Below are 23,303 nucleotides of genomic sequence, written 5' to 3' on the forward strand. Positions count from 1 at the left end.
GAGGGAGGGAGGGGGAGAGAGAGAGAGAGAGAGAGAGAGAGAGAGAGAGAGAGAGAGAGAGAGGAGAGAGAGAGAGAGAGAGAGAGAGAGAGAGAGAGAGAGATAGAGAGAGAGAGAGAGAGAGAGAGAGAGAGAGAGAGAGAGAGAGAGAGAGAGAGAGAGAGAGAGACGTGGGATGGAGAGGCTGTCGGTCTGTGCCGAGGTTATTAAAGTGAACTAAACAACAAAACTCAACGTACTGTAGGTGTGGAAAGAAACATTGTATTTAACTGAAATACATGATTGATTGATTCATCATCATCTTCGTTTTACGTCCTTTTTTTCCACTACAGTGAGGTTGGACAATGGATTGATTGATTTCCAGAATTTTTTTGTGTCTTACATACAGATGTATGCCCGGCCCATATGGGCTTACAAGACACATAAACAATACATATATAGTATACTTAACAATAAGTATATATAGACCAAGATGGCCACAAAAAAGAAAACAAAATAAAACATAACAAGCTTTAAACAATGTACTTCAAAGAAAGAAATAAGAGGAATTCATATACAATTATATAGGATATAATGTGTTTTGTCTCAAAGGCCACGCTTTCTCCAAAAAATCCTGCAAAACTGAAAACCTCCACAAAAAAAAAACCCAACATACAACTCTCAGACTGCCAAAACAAATACGGATTTACAAATTCAACTTTCTCAAATAAAACCCTCCTCAAGTCGATGTACAAGGGGGCAGTGAAAAACTAAATAAAATTCATCCTCCACCACTCCCAGATCACACAGAACACACAACCGCTCCTCCTCAGGTTTACCTTGGAATCTACCCCACTTCCACAGCCAATGGGCAGGGTGCCAGACCTCAACTGGGCACACAGGGACCTCCGTCCTCACTTTAAATTTAACATTACATAAGGTTCAATAAAAAAAATCATCTTTCATTTCAGAAACAACCTTTAAACACGGTTTCTTCCATATCTCCACCTTCCACTTATCCTGATGGATTGTTGATCATTTGGGTTTAATTACATTAACCTTACACTGCAGATTATTCATAAAAAATCATACTTAAATCAGCAGAAGAAAAGAATCACGGACATCTCTCTTGACCAGGGATGACCGACCGTGTGCTCTGTCCCAGTTACATATCATTTTAGTCACCCTGTCATCTGTTATTTATTTTATTTTATCCCCCATGCCCTTTCCCCTAGGGGGCTTTTTACCCCCAAATAGGCCGTTATTGAAAATGTCTTAACCTGCCTATTCAAATAAAGGTTTGATGATGATCTGGCATGCCTGACGGCCACCGGCACTTAAAGGACTGACTTGCAATGTAACTTAAAGAGGCCAGAACGGCATGTCTGCGTACTACAGCTCCAGCTCAACACACTAAACATAAATCTACTATAAAGATGTCGCCGGGCAGGGTGAGGAAAAGGTAAACAAGGGAGCCCGTCAGCAGGCAGGTGATTGGCTACGAAGGGCTTCATGCCATATATAGAGAGAGGGGGCTCGGGGGCAATAAGAGGTGAGAATTAACGAGGGTCACGATGTCGGAGAGAGAGAGCGCCGGGAGAGACGTGACGGGCCAGAGCGTGTCCACGACAGGGGCTCCGCAGAAGCATGGCACGCAAATATTTACGGAGATCACAATGACACGCTCCAAACATTATTAAACAAATAACTGCACGAGGGGATTTTAAACATAGCGTGTTTGTTTATAAATTCCTGCAACTTTTACCGACAAGCACTGTAAAAGTAGTGTAAATCAAATCAAATCAAATTTATTTATAGGGCCCGACAACACACGTTAATGTCCCCATGGGCCGTACAGATCTTCTTTAAACAAGTCAAGAAGAAAACATAACAATAAGTCAAGAACAGAACAAGAACACCATAAGGTGCAAACATTTTTAGATGGATGCAAATAAATGAAAGAATGCAAGCACTCCCAGACATACCCCACGCGAAGGTAAGGAAAAACTCACTAAAACCTAACAATAGGGAAAAAAGCTCCACAGGCAGTGTGGAGGAGAGAAACCTTAGAAGGGCCATTCAAGGGGGGATCTCCCTTCTTAGATGTTGGTGATAGTAGTGTTGCAGACGGACAGTTGGTAAGCATGCACTCATGTGTGTAGTGGAACACAGATGAGTGCGTGCAATAGCAACTGTACATTTTGAAAAATTAAAGATCGAGCTATACACTGTGAATATATGACTGTCTGAGAGTTTAATCCCTTTTATTGTATTTTCTGTGATCTGATACTCTGTTTGTGTACTGTAATGCTATTTGGAATACTTTTTATATGTAGGAATATTGGAATATATTTTTAAATGTATGCTACTATAATGTTATGTATATATGTACTGTTTTGTTGTGTGTGGACCCCAGGAAGACTAGTTGTTGCTGCGGTGATGACTAATGGGGATCCGTAATAAAAGAAAAAAGAAAAGAATTTAGCATGTCGAGCAGCTATTGCCAATCTTGATGTATCAATTCTGATTTATTGCTCAGATCAGATGTGCGTTTGTTTGGCTGTTCACATTATGTTTTTAAATGTGGCCCAATATCAGACTCCAGTGTGGACCGCTCACCGCTCCTGAACTGACCCACGGGCACAAATTAACAATAAAGAAGAAGGAAATGAAAAATTGTGACAAACGTCAATCTCTAGAGCAGGGGTCGGCAACCTTGTTGACATGAAGTGCCAGTTTGAAATGTTCTTGTTAACTAGTGTGCCGTATCAACAATATTCCATCCATATAGGCTACATGCATCGTAACAGCATTTTAAAGAAATGTTTTCATCAATTTTTTTAATTTTTTATGATCATTTTTACGTTATTACATTATTATTATATTATTATTATTATTATTATTAACCATATTATTATTATGGTTGTATCAATCCTAAATCTGAGTTGGCGGAAAAACAAAGCGATGGAGACAAACTGCTACATACAGTGTGACCATTTCACTCGCATTTGCCCATACATTTTTATTTTTAGCGGAAAAATAGATGAGAAAAAAGAGGAATTCGGCGAGGGGGATTCGCAAGCCTCATCTAACGAGGCGTAGCAAGGTTTAACTGAGGCGGCTGACGCTAACATGACGGCACTCCTCACGTTACCAAGCTAACGTCGAGCAGAAAGGACGTGGCTCACTTTACTAAGCAATCGTGCGCAAAGTTCAGCAGCACATACAAGGTGGATATCTCCCCTAGCCTGACACACACACACACACACCCTCACACACACACACACACACACACACACACACACACCCTCCCTCACACACACCCTCACACACACACACAAAGCACAGGCAGCTAGAGAGCAGGCGAGTGCTTAGACCTCTACACTGCCCAGAGTCTCTGTGGTGGTAGGCGAGTGCTTTCAGCTGTGATGGTTTCAGCTGTCCTGACTGTGATGGTTTCAGCTGTCTGTCCTGACTGTGATGGTTTCAGCTGTCTGTCCTGACTGTGATGGTTTCAGCTGTCTGTCCTGACTGTGATGGTTCCAGCTGTCTGTCCTGACTGTGGTGGTTTCAGCTGTCTGTCCTGACTGTGATGGTTTCAGCTGTCTGTCCTGACTGTGATGGTTTCAGCTGTCTGTCCTGACTGTGATGGTTTCAGCTGTCTGTCCTGACTGTGGTGGTTTCAGCTGTCTGTCCTGACTGTGATGGTTTCAGCTGTCTGTCCTGACTGATGGTTTCAGCTGTCCTGACTGTGGTGGTTTCAGCTGTCTGTCCTGACTGTGGTGGTTTCAGCTGTCTGTCCTGACTGTGATGGTTTCAGCTGTCTGTCCTGACTGTGATGGTTTCAGCTGTCTGTCCTGACTGTGATGGTTTCAGCTGTCTGTCCTGACTGTGGTGGTTTCAGCTGTCTGTCCTGACTGTGATGGTTTCAGCTGTCTGTCCTGACTGATGGTTTCAGCTGTCCTGACTGTGGTGGTTTCAGCTGTCTGTCCTGACTGTGGTGGTTTCAGCTGTCTGTCCTGACTGTGGTGGTTTCAGCTGTCTGTCCTGACTGTGGTGGTTTCAGCTGTCTGTCCTGACTGTGGTGGTTTCAGCTGTCTGTCCTGACTGTGATGGTTTCAGCTGTCCTGACTGTGATGGTTTCAGCTGTCTGTCCTGACTGTGGTGGTTTCAGCTGTCTGTCCTGACTGTGGTGGTTTCAGCTGTCTGTCCTGACTGTGATGGTTTCAGCTGTCTGTCCTGACTGTGATGGTTTCAGCTGTCTGTCCTGACTGTGATGGTTTCATCTGTCCTGACTGTGATGGTTTCAGCTGTCTGTCCTGACTGTGGTGGTTTCAGCTGTCTGTTCTGACTGTGATGGTTTCAGCTGTCTGTCCTGACTGTGGTGGTTTCAGCTGTCTGTTCTGACTGTGATGGTTTCAGCTGTCTGTCCTGACTGTGATGGTTTCAGCTGTCTGTCCTGACTGTGATGGTTTCAGCTGTCTGTCCTGACTGTGATGGTTTCAGCTGTCTGTCCTGACTGTGATGGTTTCAGCTGTCTGTCCTGACTGTGATGGTTTCAGCTGTCTGTCCTGACTGTGATGGTTTCAGCTGTCCTGACTGTGATGGTTTCAGCTGTCTGTCCTGACTGTGATGGTTTCACCTGTCTGTCCTGACTGTGATGGTTTCAGCCGTCTGTCCCGACTGTGATGGTTTCAGCTGTCTGTCCCGACTGTGATGGTTTCATCTGTCCTGACTGTGGTGGTTTCAGCTGTCTGTCCTGACTGTGATGGTTTCAGCTGTCTGTCCTGACTGTGATGGTTTCAGCTGTCCTGACTGTGGTGGTTTCAGCTGTCTGTCCTGACTGTGATGGTTTCAGCTGTCTGTCCTGACTGTGATGGTTTCAGCTGTCCTGGCTGTGATGGTTTCAGCTGTCTGTCCTGACTGTCATGGTTTCAGCTGTCCTGACTGTGGTGGTTTCAGCTGTCTGTCCTGACTGTGGTGGTTTCAGCTGTCTGTCCTGACTGTGATGGTTTCAGCTGTCTGTCCTGACTGTGATGGTTTCAGCTGTCTGTCCTGACTGTGATGGTTTCAGCTGTCTGTCCTGACCGTGGTGGTTTCAGCCGTCTGTCCCAACTGTGATGGTTTCAGCTGTCTGTCCCGACTGTGATGGTTTCATCTGTCCTGACTGTGGTGGTTTCAGCTGTCTGTCCTGACTGTGGTGGTTTCAGCTGTCTGTCCTGACTGTAGTGGTTTCAGCTGTCTGTCCTGACTGTGATGGACTCTTCTCTTCTCCCTCTACACTAAATCACTGGGTAACATTATCACGTCTCATGGCTTCTCCTACCACTGTTATGCCGACGATACTCAACTCTTCCTCTCCTTCCCTCCCTCAGATATCCACGTCTCTGAGCGGATCTCGGCCTGTCTGTCCGACATCTCCGCCTGGATGACGACCAACCACCTCAAACTGAACCTAAGCAAAACAGAATTGCTCCACCTGCCGGCCAAATCCTCCCCCCTGACCGACCTTTCCATCACAGTCGAGAATGCAGCTGTGACCGCGTCCCCGACCGCCAAGAACCTTGGTGTTGTCCTCGACGACCAGTTGAACTTCTCTGCTCACATCGCAGCGACAACCAGAACCTGCCGATTCCTCCTGAGCAACGTCAGAAGGATCCGCCCCTTCCTGACAAAAGAATCCACCCAACTCCTCGTCCAATCAACAGTCATCTCCCGCCTCGACTACTGCAACGCACTGCTCGCTGGCCTCCCGGCCACTGCCACTAAGCCTCTTCAACTCATTCAGAACGCAGCGGCCCGCCTGATCTCAAACCTACCGAAGTCGGCCCATGTCACCCCACTTCTTAGGGACCTGCACTGGCTCCCCATTGCTGCACGAATCCGCTTCAAGACCCTCGACCTAGCATACCGTGCGGCAAAGGGAACTGCTCCCGCCTACCTCCGGTCAATGGTCTCTAACTACACACCCTCAAGACCCCTACGCTCTGCTTCTTCTGGCCGCCTCAGACCTACTCCTATCCAAGCTCCGGGAGGGTCATCAAAGAGAAGTCGCCTATTCTCAGTCCTTGCCCCACAATGGTGGAATGAACTACCCACCCCAGTTAGGACAGCCGAAACACGTCAAATCTTTCGCCGTCGACTAAAGACGCACTTCTTCAACCATTATCTGAATAAAAAAATAAATAAAAAAAAAATTATCTAACCCTAACTAACCATACTGTCATGCACTTGTCCTAATAAACTAACCTACACTGTAGCACTCAACACTTTGACGAACATTGTTACTCAGCTGATAGAGTTGTGCCCTTCCTGATGGCTTGTCGTACAGAACTTGTAAGTCGCTTTGGATAAAAGCGTCAGCTAAATGACTAAATGTAAATGTAAATGTGATGGTTTCAGCTGTCCTGACTGTGATGGTTTCAGCTGTCTGTCCTGACTGTGGTGGTTTCAGCTGTCCTGACTGTGATGGTTTCAGCTGTCTGTCCTGACTGTGGTGGTTTCAGCTGTCCTGACTGTGGTTGTTTCAGCTGTCTGTCCTGACCGTGGTGGTTTCAGCTGTCCTGACTGTGGTGGTTTCATCTGTCCTGACTGTGATGGTTTCAGCTGTCCTGACTGTGGTGGTTTCAGCTGTCTGTCCTGACTGTGATGGTTTCAGCTGTCTGTCCTGACTGTGATGGTTTCAGCTGTCTGTCCTGACTGTGGTGGTTTCAGCTGTCTGTCCTGACTGTGGTGGTTTCAGCTGTCTGTCCTGACTGTGATGGTTTCAGCTGTCCTGACTGTGATGGTTTCAGCTGTCTGTCCTGACTGTGATGGTTTCAGCTGTCTGTCCTGACTGTGGTGGTTTCAGCTGTCTGTCCTGACTGTGGTGGTTTCAGCTGTCCTGACTGTGATGGTTTCAGCTGTCTGCCCTGACTGTGATGGTTTCAGCTGTCTGTCCTGACTGTGATGGTTTCAGCTGTCTGTCCTGACTGTGATGGTTTCAGCTGTCTGTCCTGACTGTGATGGTTTCAGCTGTCTGTCCTGACTGTGGTGGTTTCAGCTGTCTGTCCTGACTGTGGTGGTTTCAGCTGTCTGTCCTGACTGTGATGGTTTCAGCTGTCTGTCCTGACTGTGATGGTTTCAGCTGTCTGCCCTGACTGTGATGGTTTCAGCTGTCTGTCCTGACTGTGGTGGTTTCAGCTGTCTGTCCTGACTGTGATGGTTTCAGCTGTCTGTCCTGACTGTGATGGTTTCAGCTGTCTGTCCTGACTGTGATGGTTTCAGCTGTCTGTCCTGACTGTGGTGGTTTCAGCTGTCTGTCCTGACTGGTGGTTTCAGCTGTCCTGACTGTGGTGGTTTCAGCTGTCTGTCCTGACTGGTGGTTTCAGCTGTCCTGACTGTGATGGTTTCAGCTGTCTGCCCTGACTGTGATGGTTTCAGCTGTCTGTCCTGACTGTGGTGGTTTCAGCTGTCTGTCCTGACTGTGATGGTTTCAGCTGTCTGTCCTGACTGTGATGGTTTCAGCTGTCTGTCCTGACTGTGGTGGTTTCAGCTGTCTGTCCTGACTGGTGGTTTCAGCTGTCCTGACGGTGGTGGTTTCAGCTGTCTGTCCTGACTGTGGTGGTTTCAGCTGTCTGTCCTGACTGTGGTTGTTTCAGCTGTCTGTCCTGACTGTGGTGGTTTCAGCTGTCTGTCCTGACTGTGATGGTTTCAGCTGTCCTGACTGTGATGGTTTCAGCTGTCTGTCCTGACTGTGATGGTTTCAGCTGTCTGTCCTGACTGTGGTGGTTTCAGCTGTCTGTCCTGACTGTGGTGGTTTCAGCTGTCTGTCCTGACTGTGGTGGTTTCAGCGTGGTGGTTTCAGCTGTCTGTCCTGACTGTGATGGTTTCAGCTGTCTGTCCTGACTGTGGTGGTTTCAGCTGTCTGTCCTGACTGTGATGGTTTCATCTGTCCTGACTGTGATGGTTTCAGCTGTCTGTCCTGACTGTGGTGGTTTCAGCTGTCTGTTCTGACTGTGATGGTTTCAGCTGTCTGTCCTGACTGTGATGGTTTCAGCTGTCTGTCCTGACTGTGATGGTTTCAGCTGTCTGTCCTGACTGTGATGGTTTCAGCTGTCTGTCCTGACTGTGATGGTTTCAGCTGTCTGTCCTGACTGTGATGGTTTCAGCTGTCTGTTCTGACTGTGATGGTTTCAGCTGTCTGTCCTGACTGTGGTGGTTTCAGCTGTCTGTCCTGACTGTGATGGTTTCATCTGTCCTGACTGTGATGGTTTCAGCTGTCTGTCCTGACTGTGATGGTTTCAGCTGTCTGTCCTGACTGTGATGGTTTCAGCTGTCTGTCCTGACTGTGATGGTTTCAGCTGTCTGTCCTGACTGTGATGGTTTCAGCTGTCTGTCCTGACTGTGGTGGTTTCAGCTGTCTGTCCTGACTGTGGTGGTTTCAGCTGTCTGTCCTGACTGTGGTGGTTTCAGCTGTCTGTCCTGACTGTGGTGGTTTCAGCTGTCTGTCCTGACTGTGATGGTTTCAGCTGTCTGTCCTGACTGTGGTGGTTTCAGCTGTCTGTCCTGACTGTGAGGGTTTCATCTGTCCTGACTGTGATGGTTTCAGCTGTCTGTCCTGACTGTGGTGGTTTCAGCTGTCTGTTCTGACTGTGATGGTTTCAGCTGTCTGTCCTGACTGTGGTGGTTTCAGCTGTCTGTTCTGACTGTGGTGGTTTCAGCTGTCTGTTCTGACTGTGATGGTTTCAGCTGTCTGTCCTGACTGTGATGGTTTCAGCTGTCTGTCCTGACTGTGATGGTTTCAGCTGTCTGTCCTGACTGTGATGGTTTCAGCTGTCTGTCCTGACTGTGATGGTTTCAGCTGTCTGTCCTGACTGTGATGGTTTCAGCTGTCTGTTCTGACTGTGATGGTTTCAGCTGTCTGTCCTGACTGTGGTGGTTTCAGCTGTCTGTCCTGACTGTGATGGTTTCATCTGTCCTGACTGTGATGGTTTCAGCTGTCTGTCCTGACTGTGATGGTTTCAGCTGTCTGTCCTGACTGTGATGGTTTCAGCTGTCTGTCCTGACTGTGATGGTTTCAGCTGTCCTGACTGTGATGGTTTCAGCTGTCTGTCCTGACTGTGATGGTTTCACCTGTCTGTCCTGACTGTGATGGTTTCAGCCGTCTGTCCCGACTGTGATGGTTTCAGCTGTCTGTCCCGACTGTGATGGTTTCATCTGTCCTGACTGTGGTGGTTTCAGCTGTCCTGACTGTGGTGGTTTCAGCTGTCTGTCCTGACTGTGGTGGTTTCAGCTGTCCTGACTGTGGTGGTTTCAGCTGTCTGTCCTGACTGTGATGGTTTCAGCTGTCTGTCCTGACTGTGATGGTTTCAGCTGTCCTGGCTGTGATGGTTTCAGCTGTCTGTCCTGACTGTGATGGTTTCAGCTGTCCTGACTGTGGTGGTTTCAGCTGTCTGTCCTGACTGTGATGGTTTCAGCTGTCTGTCCTGACTGTGATGGTTTCAGCTGTCTGTCCTGACTGTGGTGGTTTCAGCTGTCTGTCCTGACTGTGATGGTTTCAGCTGTCTGTCCTGACTGTGATGGTTTCAGCTGTCTGTCCTGACTGTGATGGTTTCAGCTGTCCTGACTGTGATGTTTTCAGCTGTCTGTCCTGACCGTGGTGGTTTCAGCCGTCTGTCCCAACTGTGATGTTTTCAGCTGTCTGTCCTGACCGTGGTGGTTTCAGCCGTCTGTCCCAACTGTGATGGTTTCAGCTGTCTGTCCCGACTGTGATGGTTTCATCTGTCCTGACTGTGGTGGTTTCAGCTGTCTGTCCTGACTGTGGTGGTTTCAGCTGTCTGTCCTGACTGTGGTGGTTTCAGCTGTCTGTCCTGACTGTGGTGGTTTCAGCTGTCTGTCCTGACTGTGATGGTTTCAGCTGTCTGTCCTGACTGTGGTGGTTTCAGCTGTCTGTCCTGACTGTGATGGTTTCAGCTGTCTGTTCTGACTGTGATGGTTTCAGCTGTCTGTCCTGACTGTGATGGTTTCAGCTGTCTGTCCTGACTGTGATGGTTTCAGCTGTCTGTCCTGACTGTGATGGTTTCAGCTGTCTGTCCTGACTGTGATGGTTTCAGCTGTCTGTCCTGACTGTGATGGTTTCAGCTGTCTGTTCTGACTGTGATGGTTTCAGCTGTCTGTCCTGACTGTGGTGGTTTCAGCTGTCTGTCCTGACTGTGATGGTTTCATCTGTCCTGACTGTGATGGTTTCAGCTGTCTGTCCTGACTGTGATGGTTTCAGCTGTCTGTCCTGACTGTGATGGTTTCAGCTGTCTGTCCTGACTGTGATGGTTTCAGCTGTCCTGACTGTGATGGTTTCAGCTGTCTGTCCTGACTGTGATGGTTTCACCTGTCTGTCCTGACTGTGATGGTTTCAGCCGTCTGTCCCGACTGTGATGGTTTCAGCTGTCTGTCCCGACTGTGATGGTTTCATCTGTCCTGACTGTGGTGGTTTCAGCTGTCCTGACTGTGGTGGTTTCAGCTGTCTGTCCTGACTGTGGTGGTTTCAGCTGTCCTGACTGTGGTGGTTTCAGCTGTCTGTCCTGACTGTGATGGTTTCAGCTGTCTGTCCTGACTGTGATGGTTTCAGCTGTCCTGGCTGTGATGGTTTCAGCTGTCTGTCCTGACTGTGATGGTTTCAGCTGTCCTGACTGTGGTGGTTTCAGCTGTCTGTCCTGACTGTGATGGTTTCAGCTGTCTGTCCTGACTGTGATGGTTTCAGCTGTCTGTCCTGACTGTGGTGGTTTCAGCTGTCTGTCCTGACTGTGATGGTTTCAGCTGTCTGTCCTGACTGTGATGGTTTCAGCTGTCTGTCCTGACTGTGATGGTTTCAGCTGTCCTGACTGTGATGTTTTCAGCTGTCTGTCCTGACCGTGGTGGTTTCAGCCGTCTGTCCCAACTGTGATGTTTTCAGCTGTCTGTCCTGACCGTGGTGGTTTCAGCCGTCTGTCCCAACTGTGATGGTTTCAGCTGTCTGTCCCGACTGTGATGGTTTCATCTGTCCTGACTGTGGTGGTTTCAGCTGTCTGTCCTGACTGTGGTGGTTTCAGCTGTCTGTCCTGACTGTGGTGGTTTCAGCTGTCTGTCCTGACTGTGGTGGTTTCAGCTGTCTGTCCTGACTGTGATGGTTTCAGCTGTCTGTCCTGACTGTGGTGGTTTCAGCTGTCTGTCCTGACTGTGATGGTTTCAGCTGTCTGTCCTGACCGTGATGGTTTCAGCTGTCTGTCCTGACTGTGATGGTTTCAGCTGTCTGTCCAGACTGTGATGGTTTCAGCTGTCTGTCCTGACCGTGATGGTTTCAGCTGTCTGTCCTGACTGTGATGGTTTCAGCTGTCTGTCCTGACTGTGACGGTTTCAGCTGTCCTGACTGTGATGGTTTCAGCTGTCTGCCCTGACTGTGATGGTTTCAGCTGTCTGTCCTGACTGTGGTGGTTTCAGCTGTCTGTCCTGACTGTGGTGGTTTCAGCTGTCCTGACTGTGATGGTTTCAGCTGTCTGCCCTGACTGTGATGGTTTCAGCTGTCTGCCCTGACTGTGATGGTTTCAGCTGTCTGCCCTGACTGTGATGGTTTCAGCTGTCTGCCCTGACTGTGATGGTTTCAGCTGTCTGTCCTGACTGTGATGGTTTCAGCTGTCTGTCCTGACTGTGATGGTTTCAGCTGTCTGTCCTGACTGTGGTGGTTTCAGCTGTCTGTCCTGACTGTGATGGTTTCAGCTGTCTGTCCTGACTGTGATGGTTTCAGCTGTCTGCCCTGACTGTGATGGTTTCAGCTGTCTGTCCTGACTGTGATGGTTTCAGCTGTCTGTCCTGACTGTGATGGTTTCAGCTGTCTGTCCTGACTGTGGTGGTTTCAGCTGTCTGTCCTGACTGTGGTGGTTTCAGCTGTCTGTCCTGACTGTGATGGTTTCAGCTGTCTGTCCTGACTGTGGTGGTTTCAGCTGTCCTGACCGTGATGGTTTCAGCTGTCTGTCCTGACTGTGATGGTTTCAGCTGTCTGTCCTGACTGTGATGGTTTCAGCTGTCCTGACTGGTGGTTTCAGCTGTCCTGACCGTGATGATTTCAGCTGTCCTGACTGTCTCCATAGCTATAATATAGAATATAGATATAGCTCTGCAACCATAGTGACGCACAGTGAAAATAGGCTTTGGAAAGCTGGCACATTAGCTACAGGGATGAGTGTAATGGCTGGCGCTGAAAGTGTTAAGGAGCTGCGATCGGAAGATGTTGAGGTATGTGGCGAGATCAGATGGCAGGACGGGAGGACCAGTGCCGAGGTGGATGAGATCTGTGGGGTCAGGGAACTTGATTTCAAGGTGAGATATGGACGTCTCAGGTGGTTTGGACATGTGACATGTATGTGACAAATAAACCTCTTGATTCTTGATTGACATGTGAGAAGATCGGAGGAGGGGGGGATGTTGAGAGGGGTGGAGGAGATGATTGAGCGGAGGCCGAGAGGGAGACGGAAGCAGACGTGGAGTGGATGTGTGGAAAATGATGAGGGATCTGGAGATACATGAAGACATGGCACAAAACCGTGCCCAGTGGCGTGGAGTCGTCGCCCCGTCCAAAGGACGTAAAACGGAGATGATGATGATAATGACCGTGATGGTTTCAACTGTCCTGACCGTGGTGGGAAGATCGTTCCACCATTGTGGAGCGAGGACAGAGAATAGCCTGCTTCACATCCGCTCGCCCCTTATTGCTTTGAGGGGCGCGTCTATTTTTTTACCAACGGATTTCCAGTTCGCGTTCTGCGATCCGATTGGCCACTGACGTTTCTGGTGCGATCTGATTGGCCACTGACGTTTCTGGTCATGTGACATGTGCGCCCAATCGCGTGATGCCCGTGTCTTTGCCCATTTCCGCCTCGAACGGCATGCAAACTACCTAACGCCTAGTTTATCACTGGTTAAGCTTAGGCGACTCTTTCGAAGTTGGTTAAGGTTAGAGTTTGGAATCAGGGCTGGTGTTCTATCGCCCTGCTCTAAGACAAACTCTAACCTTAACCAACTTCGAAAGAGTGCCTAAGCTTAACCGGTGAAAGAAACAGGCGTCACACGATTGGCCGCACATGTCACACGACCAGAAACGTCAGTGGCCAATCAGATCGCAGAACTGGAAATCCGTTGGTAAAAGTATTTACGCGAGAGGAGGGGCAGGTGGGGTGTGTGGGGGTGGAGTCACGGAAAACATTAAGACAGATGAACGTCTGGAGAGCGGACCTCGGGGACGCTGAAGAAACACACCGAGGCACGTGGGAGAGAACCAGGGGTGTGATGATACGCCGTGCCGTGCGGCCGAGCCTAAATCACAGCCGAGGACATTCCTTCACCACCACCACGACAGCCCCTGTCCGCCCCCCCCCCCCCGGCTGATTAGCTCGACCTCCTCAATCAGCTCGGGAGAACAGCTCCGATGAGCGACACGCAATCCGAGAGTCAAACAACAAGACTAATTAAAATGAGGTCATTGCCAAGGACACCTCTCATCCCAATGATGGACTGTTTGCCCTCCTCCCCTCCGGGAGGCGCTGCAGGAAACCTCCGCTCCAAGGCCCGGCAGACTCAAGGACAGCTTCTTTCCTCCGCGGGAGAGACCTCACAGAGAGCCACGCGTCCTGCTCACAACAGAACCATAGCATTGAGATTGAACACCGGATCGGGGTCTTCTAAGGTCCGCCAGTGGCCCGGCGGGTGGAGAGACGGGAGGAAAATTGCATCTTGAACTGAAGTAACCCGCAGCAGATTGCCAATGTTCTCTCCCCGGCCGGCTCCCAGCCGCGCGCCACGCACGCACACACACACACACCACACTCGCTGTGTGCACAGGAGTCTGCTGGGGTAACGCACGATATGTCTGGGCGGGTGAGTGATGGCCAGGAGGGAATTTCAATATTTCAATATTTCCCCTGAGATTAAACGCACCACGAGAACATTTATGAAATGACCCCCCCCCCCCCCCCCCCCGCTGACGGATACTGTTTTTCTGTTGCTTTGTTTTTCTCTGAAGTTCATGGATCTGATTTGAGTCATCATTTATTTAAAAGAAAAGACAAAAAAAAAAAGATTTACGTCCTGGTAATACACAACATTTTCTCAGACAGAGGGATGGGGGGGGGGGGGGATTATGATCCAAGAGGGAAGTTTAATGTCAAGAAAAACCCACCGTGTTCGTACCGCTCCGGAGAGAGGGTGTGTATTTCAGTGCGCGGGTTAACTTGTGAACGCATTGGAATGGTCTCTAGACGTTGAACTCGAGCGAGGTATAAATACACACCGGTGAGAGGAGATGTACAAACTGTTGTTTTCTTTGAGAGGTGCGGGGATGAGGAACGAGGAAGAGGAGGAGCCTCGTCAGGATGAAGATGTTGTTTCTATATGTGATTGTTCGCACCTGTCTGCTGGACGGGCACCTGCGCAATGATTATGTATGAGTTACATTTGATAAAAGCTAAGGTATGTACTTCAGTTGTATAATTGTATAATTATTTATATGAATATATGATGAACACGAAGTTCATTATTTTAAATTATTTAAGTTATAAGAAAGTGCTTTTACCTTGTGTCACTTCCAACACAAAACCATGGTCCTTGGCATTTTGACCGACTGAGCCCTACAGATTAAGACAGACTGTCCCTACAGATTAAGACAGACTGTCCCTACAGATTAAGACAGACTGTCCCTACAGATTAAGACAGACTGTCCCTACAGATTAAGACAGACTGTCCCTACAGAGACCGACCACATGGATTAAGACAGACTGTCCCTACAGATTAAGACAGACTGTCCCTACAGATTAAGACAGACTGTCCCTACAGATTAAGACAGACTGTCCCTACAGATTAAGACACTGTCCCTACAGATTAAGACAGACTGTCCCTCCAGATTAAGACAGACTGTCCCTACAGATTAAGACAGACTGTCCCTACAGATTAAGACACTGTCCCTACAGATTAAGACAGACTGTCCCTACAGATTAAGACAGACTGTCCCTACAGATTAAGACAGACTGTCCCTACAGATTAAGACAGACTGTCCCTACAGATTAAGACAGACTGAACCTACAGATTAAGACAGACTGCCCCTACAGGTTAAGACAGACCGACCCATGGATTAAGACAGACAGCCCCTACAGGTTAAGACAGACTGTCCCTACAGGTTAAGACAGACCGACCCCATGGATTAAGACAGACTGTCCCTACAGATTAAGACAGACCGACCCCATGGATTAAGACAGACTGTCCCTACAGATTAAGACAGACTGTCCCTACAGATTAAGACAGACTGTCCCTACAGGTTAAGACAGACCGACCCCATGGATTAAGACAGACTGTCCCTACAGATTAAGACAGACTGTCCCTACAGGTTAAGACAGACTGTCCCTACAGATTAAGACAGACCGACCGCATGGATTAAGACAGACTGTCCCTACAGATTAAGACAGACTGTCCCTACAGATTAAGACAAACCGACCCCATGGATTAAGACAGACTGTCCCTACAGATTAAGACAGACTGTCCCTACAGATTAAGACAAACCGACCCCATGGATTAAGACAGACTGTCCCTACAGATTAAGACAGACTGTCCCTACAGATTAAGACAGACTGTCCCTACAGATTAAGACAGACTGTCCCTACAGGTTAAGACAGACTGTCCCTACAGGTTAAGACAGACTGACCCTACAGGTTAAGACAGACTGTCCCTACAGATTAAGACAGACTGTCCCTACAGATTAAGACAGACTGTCCCTACAGGTTAAGACAGACTGACCCTACAGATTAAGACAGACTGTCCCTACAGATTAAGACAGACTGTCCCTACAGATTAAGACAGACTGTCCCTACAGATTAAGACAGACTGTCCCTACAGGTTAAGACAGACTGACCCTACAGGTTAAGACAGACTGTCCCTAGAGATTAAGACAGACTGTCCCTACAGATTAAGACAGACTGTCCCTACAGGTTAAGACAGACTGACCCTACAGGTTAAGACAGACTGTCCCTACAGATTAAGACAGACTGTCCCTACAGATTAAGACAGACAGACCGCATGGATTAAGACAGACTGTCCCTACAGATTAAGACAGACTGTCCCTACAGATTAAGACAGACTGACCCTACAGATTAAGACAGACTGACCCCATGGATTAAGACAGACTGTCCCTACAGGTTAAGACAGACTGTCCCTACAGATTAAGACAGACTGTCCCTACAGGTTAAGACAAACCGACCCCATGGATTAAGACAGACTGTCCCTACAGATTAAGACAGACTGTCCCTACAGGTTAAGACAAACCGACCCCATGGATTAAGACAGACTGTCCCTACAGATTAAGACAGACTGTCCCTACAGATTAAGACAGACTGTCCCTACATGTTAAGACAGACTGTCCCTACAGGTTAAGACAGACTGACCCTACAGGTTAAGACAGACTGTCCCTACAGATTAAGACAGACTGTCCCTACAGATTAAGACCGACTGTCCCTACAGATTAAGACAGACTGTCCCTACAGGTTAAGACAGACTGTCCCTACAGGTTAAAACAGACTGTCCCTACAGATTAAGACAGACTGTCCCTACAGGTTAAGACAGACTGACCCTACAGGTTAAGACAGACTGTCCCTACAGATTAAGACAGACTGTCCCTACAGATTAAGACAGACAGACCACATGGATTAAGACAGACTGTCCCTACAGATTAAGACAGACTGTCCCTACAGATTAAGACAGACTGACCCTACAGATTAAGACAGACTGACCCTACAGGTTAAGACAGACTGTCCCTACAGGTTAAGACAGACTGTCCCTACAGGTTAAGACAGACTGTCCCTACAGATTAAGACAGACTGACCCTACAGGTTAAGACAGACTGTCCCTACAGATTAAGACAGAGTGTCCCTACAGGTTAAGACAGACTGTCCCTACAGATTAAGACCGACTGTCCCTACAGATTAAGACAGACTGACCCTACATGTTAGGACAGACTGTCCCTACAGATTAAGACAGACTGTCCCTACAGGTTAAGACAGACTGTCCCTACAGGTTAAGACAGACTGTCCCTACAGATTAAGACAGACCGACCCCATGGATTAAGACAGACTGTCCCTACAGGTTAAGACATACTGTCCCTACAGATTAAGACAGACCGACCCCATGATTAAGACAGACTGTCCCTACAGATTAAGACAGACTGTCCCTACAGATTAAGACAGACTGTCCCTACAGATTAAGACAGACTGTCCCTACAGATTAAGACCGACTGTCCCTACAGATTAAGACCGACTGTCCCTACAGATTAAGACAGACTGTCCCTACAGGTTAAGACAGACTGTCCCTACATGTTAAGACAGACTGTCCCTACAGGTTAAGACAGACCGACCCCATGGATTAAGACAGACTGTCCCTACAGATTAAGACCGACTGTCCCTACAGGTTAAGACAGACTGTCCCTACAGATTAAGACAGACTGTCCCTACAGGTTAAGACAGACTGTCCCTACAGGTTAAGACAGACCGACCCTACAGATTAAGACAGACTGTCCCTACAGATTAAGACAGACCGACCCCATGGATTAAGACAGACCGACCCCATGGATTAAGACAGACCGTCCCTACAGATTAAGACAGACCGACCCCATGGATTAAGACAGACTGTCCCTACAGATTAAGACCGACTGTCCCTACAGATTAAGACCGACTGTCCCTACAGATTAAGACCGACTGTCCCTACAGGTTAAGACAGACTGTCCCTACAGGTTAAGACAGACTGTCCCTACAGATTAAGACAGACCGACCACATGGATTAAGACAGACTGTCCCTACAGGTTAAGACAGACCGACCCCATGGATTAAGACAGACTGTCCCTACAGATTAAGACAGACCGACCCCATGGATTAAGACAGACTGTCCCTACAGATTAAGACAGACTGTCCCTACAGATTAAGACAGACTGTCCCTACAGATTAAGACAGACTGTCCCTACAGGTTAAGACAGACTGTCCCTACAGGTTAAGACAGACTGTCCCTACAGGTTAAGACAGACTGTCCCTACAGATTAAGACAGACTGTCCCTACAGGTTAAGACAGACTGTCCCTACAGGTTAAGACAGACTGTCCCTACAGATTAAGACAGACTGTCCCTACAGATTAAGACAGACTGTCCCTACAGATTAAGACAGACTGTCCCTACAGGTTAAGACTGTCCCTACAGGTTAAGACAGACTGCCCCTACAGGTTAAAACAGACTGTCCCTACAGATTAAGACAGATTGTCCCTACAGGTTAAGACAGACTGTCCCTACAGGTTAAGACAGACTGTCCCTACAGGTTAAGACATACTGACCCTACAGGTTAAGACAGACTGTCCCTAAGGATTAAGACTGTCCCTACAGATTAAGACAGACTGTCCCTACAGATTAAGACAGACTGTCCCTACAGGTTAAGACAGACTGTCCCTACAGGTTAAGACAGACTGTCCCTACAGGTTAAGACAGACTGTCCCTACAGGTTAAGACAGACTGTTCCTACAGGTTAAGACAGACTGTCCCTACAGGTTAAGACAGACTGTCCCTACAGATTAAGACACTGTCCCTACATATTAAGACCGACTGTCCCTACAGGTTAAGACAGACTGTCCCTACAGATTAAGACAGACTGTCCCTACAGATTAAGACAGACTGTCCCTACAGATTAAGACAGACTGTCCCTACAGATTAAGACAGACTGTCCCTACAGGTTAAGACAGACTGTCCCTACAGGTTAAGACAGACTGTCCCTACAGGTTAAGACAGACTGTCCCTACAGGTTAAGACAGACTGTCCCTACAGATTAAGACAGACTGTCCCTACATGTTAAGACAGACTGACCCTACAGGTTAAGACAGACTGTCCCTACAGGTTAAGACAGACTGTCCCTACAGATTAAGACAGACTGTCCCTACAGATTAAGACAGACTGTCCCTACAGATTAAGACAGACTGTCCCTACAGGTTAAGACAGACTGTCCCTACAGGTTAAGAGACTGTCCCTACAGATTAAGACCGACTGTCCCTACAGATTAAGACAGACTGTCCCTACAGATTACGACAGACTGTCCCTACAGATTAAGACAGACTGTCCCTACAAATTAAGACAGACTGACCCTACAGATTAAGACAGACTGTCCCTACAGATTAAGACAGACTGTCCCTACAGATTAAGACCGACTGTCCCTACAGGTTAAGACAGACTGTCCCTACAGATTAAGACAGACTGTCCCTACAGATTAAGACATACTGTCCCTACAGATTAAGACAGACTGTCCCTACAGATTAAGACCGACTGTCCCTACAGATTAAGACCGACTGTCCCTACAGATTAAGACACTGTCCCTACAGATTAAGACCGACTGTCCCTACAGATTAAGACCGACTGTCCCTACAGATTAAAACAGACCGACCCCATGGATTAAGACAGACCGACCCCATGGATTAAGACAGACCGACCCCATGGATTAAAACAGACCCCATGGATTAAAACAGATTGAGCCCATGGATTAAGACAGATTGAGCCCATGGATTAAGACCGACCCCATGGATTAAGACAGATTGAGCCCATGGATTAAGACACCTTAAAAAACGCTCTCAAAGAGCACCTACGGGAGGCTGCCATTTGAAACGGGCCCCTGTAAATATCCAGTCCCCCCCACCCACCCAACCCCTCCTAATGTACAGTTTCTTCCTCCTCAAATGTATATATTCTCATTTAGAAACTGTCTCTTAAACAGTACTGTATATTTGTATATCTGGTATGTCATAAATGTATAGATGTAACAGTACTGTCTATCTGTATGTCGTGTGTGTCATGTATGTCATTATGAATTGAAAATGGGGGACCCTGATGTAAACAAGACGGAAGTCTTTCTCTGGTCTGCATCCCCTTAACAATTGTATGTATTGAGCCGTACTCTGTACTGTACCCATTCTGCAATCTGTTAATAACGTTTTCAATCAATCAAACAATCAAGTCCCCATGGATTACATTAGTGTCACCATAGACGGCACTTTATGAATCCAATCCAACTTTATTTATAAAGCGCTTTAACAGCCACGGGGGCACAAAGTGCTGTGCAGAGGGAGCATATTAAAAACTATATAAAGATATTTTGGCCCCTGGGCAGGAAGGTTCCTGGGATGACAGTGGATGGATGGCCGGTGTTCCCTCTACGCACAGAGGGCGAACTCCGACGTAATAAATCCTAGACAAATTACAGGACATCATCTCTGCAACCGTCAAATCAAAACGTGACGTTTCATAATTGGGCTCTGACATTTTTTTTGCGCAGTCATAGGGTTGGACAGAGTTATTGAGAGTTAATGAGTTGGGATAGGTCCCCCGGCGATGCTATCGAGGAGGACGCGGAGTCTCTGTGTCGAGTTCATTACAGCTCGATGAGACGACGTCGACGAAAAGATGGTAGGGACAGTGGCGGCTGCTACATTCTTTCCATGGGAGGGCGCTATTATACCAAACATTTTGCAAACATATGTACCACGCATTGACATGTCACTGGCAGCGGACAGCTGACCAAGCAACACACAACCAGTCAAATAAAGTACAGTCTGATTCACAACTTGAAACACAATATATAAATAGAAAGGTTATAAACAAACTCGCTCCGTCTCCAAACACACGCAGAGAGAGAGAGAGAGAGAGAGAGAGAGAGAGATAGAGAGAGAGAGAGAGAGAGAGAGAGAGAGAGAGATAGAGAGAGAGAGAGAGAGAGAGAGAGAGAGAGAGAGAGAGAGAGAGAGAGAAGCGTTAGCTGAGTGGCTGAGAGCAGGGGTGCAGTCGTAATATGGGCGAAGGCCAAACGCCCGCGCAAGCGCGCTCCCGCGCACGTGCACGCCAGGGTTTCCGTTAGAATTTTTTTTTGCAGGTCTGAGTGTCCGGTAGATTTCAATCTACCGGACAAATGGGATAAATTCCGGTCAGAGTTTATTGAGCTTAAAAACAATTGATATGCCTATATAAAGAATGACATCATCAAGGCATTTATAATATTTTAACTTAAAACTAGGCTACTTTTGCGTATATACAGTCATTAATATATTCCAAATAAAATAAGTCCCTCGAGACTTCGTGCTGCTGCCGACTTGAGGTGTCGGTGGGCAGTCTGCCCGACCTTAATAAACAGCAGTCTGTTATAATCACATTTTTATGAGCTAACGAATTCCGTTATATTGGACATTTATATTAATTATATCAAGCGAAGAACTGAACATTATCGTGGGTTTGCGTGATTTATATCTCCACCTCCCAACGACTTGGTGCTGGTCATAATGTCCGGTGAAAATAATTCCCTCTAAACACAATTTGATTATTTGAATTGTATTAAAATAGGCTAAAATTAAATAGCCTATGCGATGAACGAAACAATTTGTTTCATCGTTGCTTCACCAAGCAGCCGGTCTAATAATGACATTCTGTTGTCAGCGCGAGCTGGCTGCTGATATATTTACGTGAAGCATGGAGCAGCAGTGTTTTTAGGTCCGGTCTGGAAACCGCTCAGCAGCGCCCCCACCCAACAGCTGAATTGCCAATGGCTGAATTGGAGTACTGCACCCTGCCGGCCGGCAGATGGATGCTTCTCGCAAATATATCAGCAGCCAGCTCGCGCTGACAAGACAATGTCATTATTAGACCGGCTGCTTAATGATTGTTTGTTTCGTTCATCGCATAGGCTATTTAATTTTAGCCTATTTTAATACAATTCAAATAATCTAATTGTGTTTAGAGGGAATTATTTTCACCGGACATTATGACCGGAGAGATTAAATATGTCGGACTTCAACAGATTTTGCCGGTCAAAAACCGGTAATTACCGGCTAACGGAAACGCTGGTGCACGCGCATACATGTTCCCTCTGTTGCGCACAAAACAGATGATACACCTTGTCTCATCCTTCCAGTGAAGTCGGTAGATCAAGCACCCCCCCCCCCCACCTACAGGGCTTGTATTTGGTTGTCGGTATCCTATTATTATGCAAAGTCTAGGTGATAAGTGGCGCGACAAGTCATTTTATCACCTAGACTTTGCATAATAATAGGATGCGCACTTCGGCCTCAGTGACGAAGGCCAAACACCGTTTGACCGTGTTGCCCAGCACTGCACCCCTGGCTGAGAGAGAGAGAGAGAGAGAGAGAGAGAGAGAGAGAGAGAGAGAGAGAGAGAGAGAGAGAGAGAGAGAGAGAGAGAGAGAGAGAGAGAGAGAGAGAGAGAGATCACGTTAGTTAGAGAGAGAGAGAGAGAGAGAAGAGAGAGAGAGAGAGAGCGAGTGCGAGAGAGAGAGAGAGAGAGAGAGAGAGAGAGAGAAGCGTTAGCTGAGTGGCTGAGAGAGAGAGAGAGAGAATCACGTTAGTTAGAGAGAGAGAGAATCACGTTAGTTAGAGAGAGAGAGAGAGAGAGAGAGAGAGAGAGAGAGAGAGAGAGAGAGAGAGAGAGAGGAGAGAGAGAGAGAGAGAGAGAGAGAGAGAGAGAGAGAGAGAGAGAGAGAGAGAGAGAGAGAGAGAGAGATCGCAAATCTACCTTGTTGTTCCTGAAGGGCTTGATAAAGTATATCCACTCCATTAGTCCATTGTCCAGACTGTGTTGATGTCCATTGTCCATGCATGTCCCTCTACACTGCATCCATATATAGCTTGTTGTTAGCCAACAACCAACAAGTACTGTGTGAGCTAACAACAAATAGCTGCATCACAACACAACAGCATAAACTCACTTTGTTTAATTGAAACGTGGTCCAGCCGGAGGGCTTAATAAAGTGTATGTCCACTGACTGTCCCCCAGACTGTTGTCGATGTATATCCATTCCACTCACTGCCCACTGTCCAGACTCCAGACTGAATCACAAGTTCACAACACACAGCCTCGAACATGTTGCAAACTGTGGCTAAGGAAAAAACTGGCATCGCCGCGTCGGCCAATCAGAGAGCGTCTCCGCGAAATGCGGCTACGGAAATTCTAGACGGAAATTCTAAACGCTTGCCTAGACCGCTTCAAATCGTGCCCGGCTTCCATCATAAACATCATATTTCAACGCACAGCGCGTTACGCACTGATTGGCTGCGACGGATACAGCGATGAAACAGTGACGCGCACTCAGAGCGCAATTGCGTCTAGCCCGAGAGAAATACGGCTAGGAGAAATGCGGCAGGAGAAATGCGGCAGGAGAAATGCGGCAGGAGAAATGCGGCAGGAGAAATGCGGCAGGAGTGAGTCACTTCCTGTTCAGGAAAACGATAATTTTTTTATTTGATATATTAAC

General features: G+C 47.6%; 1 protein-coding gene across 4 annotated transcripts in view; it reads right to left on the bottom strand.

Annotated features, from left to right (window-relative positions):
- The window catches only part of rad18 (RAD18 E3 ubiquitin protein ligase), a 385,931-nt gene that overhangs the window by 49,562 nt on the left and 313,066 nt on the right, over positions 1–23,303 (bottom strand). The gene's annotated exons all lie outside the window — the stretch shown is intronic.

This window comes from Notolepis coatsorum (assembly GCF_963971535.1).
Source record: "Notolepis coatsorum genome assembly, chromosome: 6".
NCBI classification, from domain to species: domain Eukaryota; kingdom Metazoa; phylum Chordata; class Actinopteri; order Aulopiformes; family Paralepididae; genus Notolepis; species Notolepis coatsorum.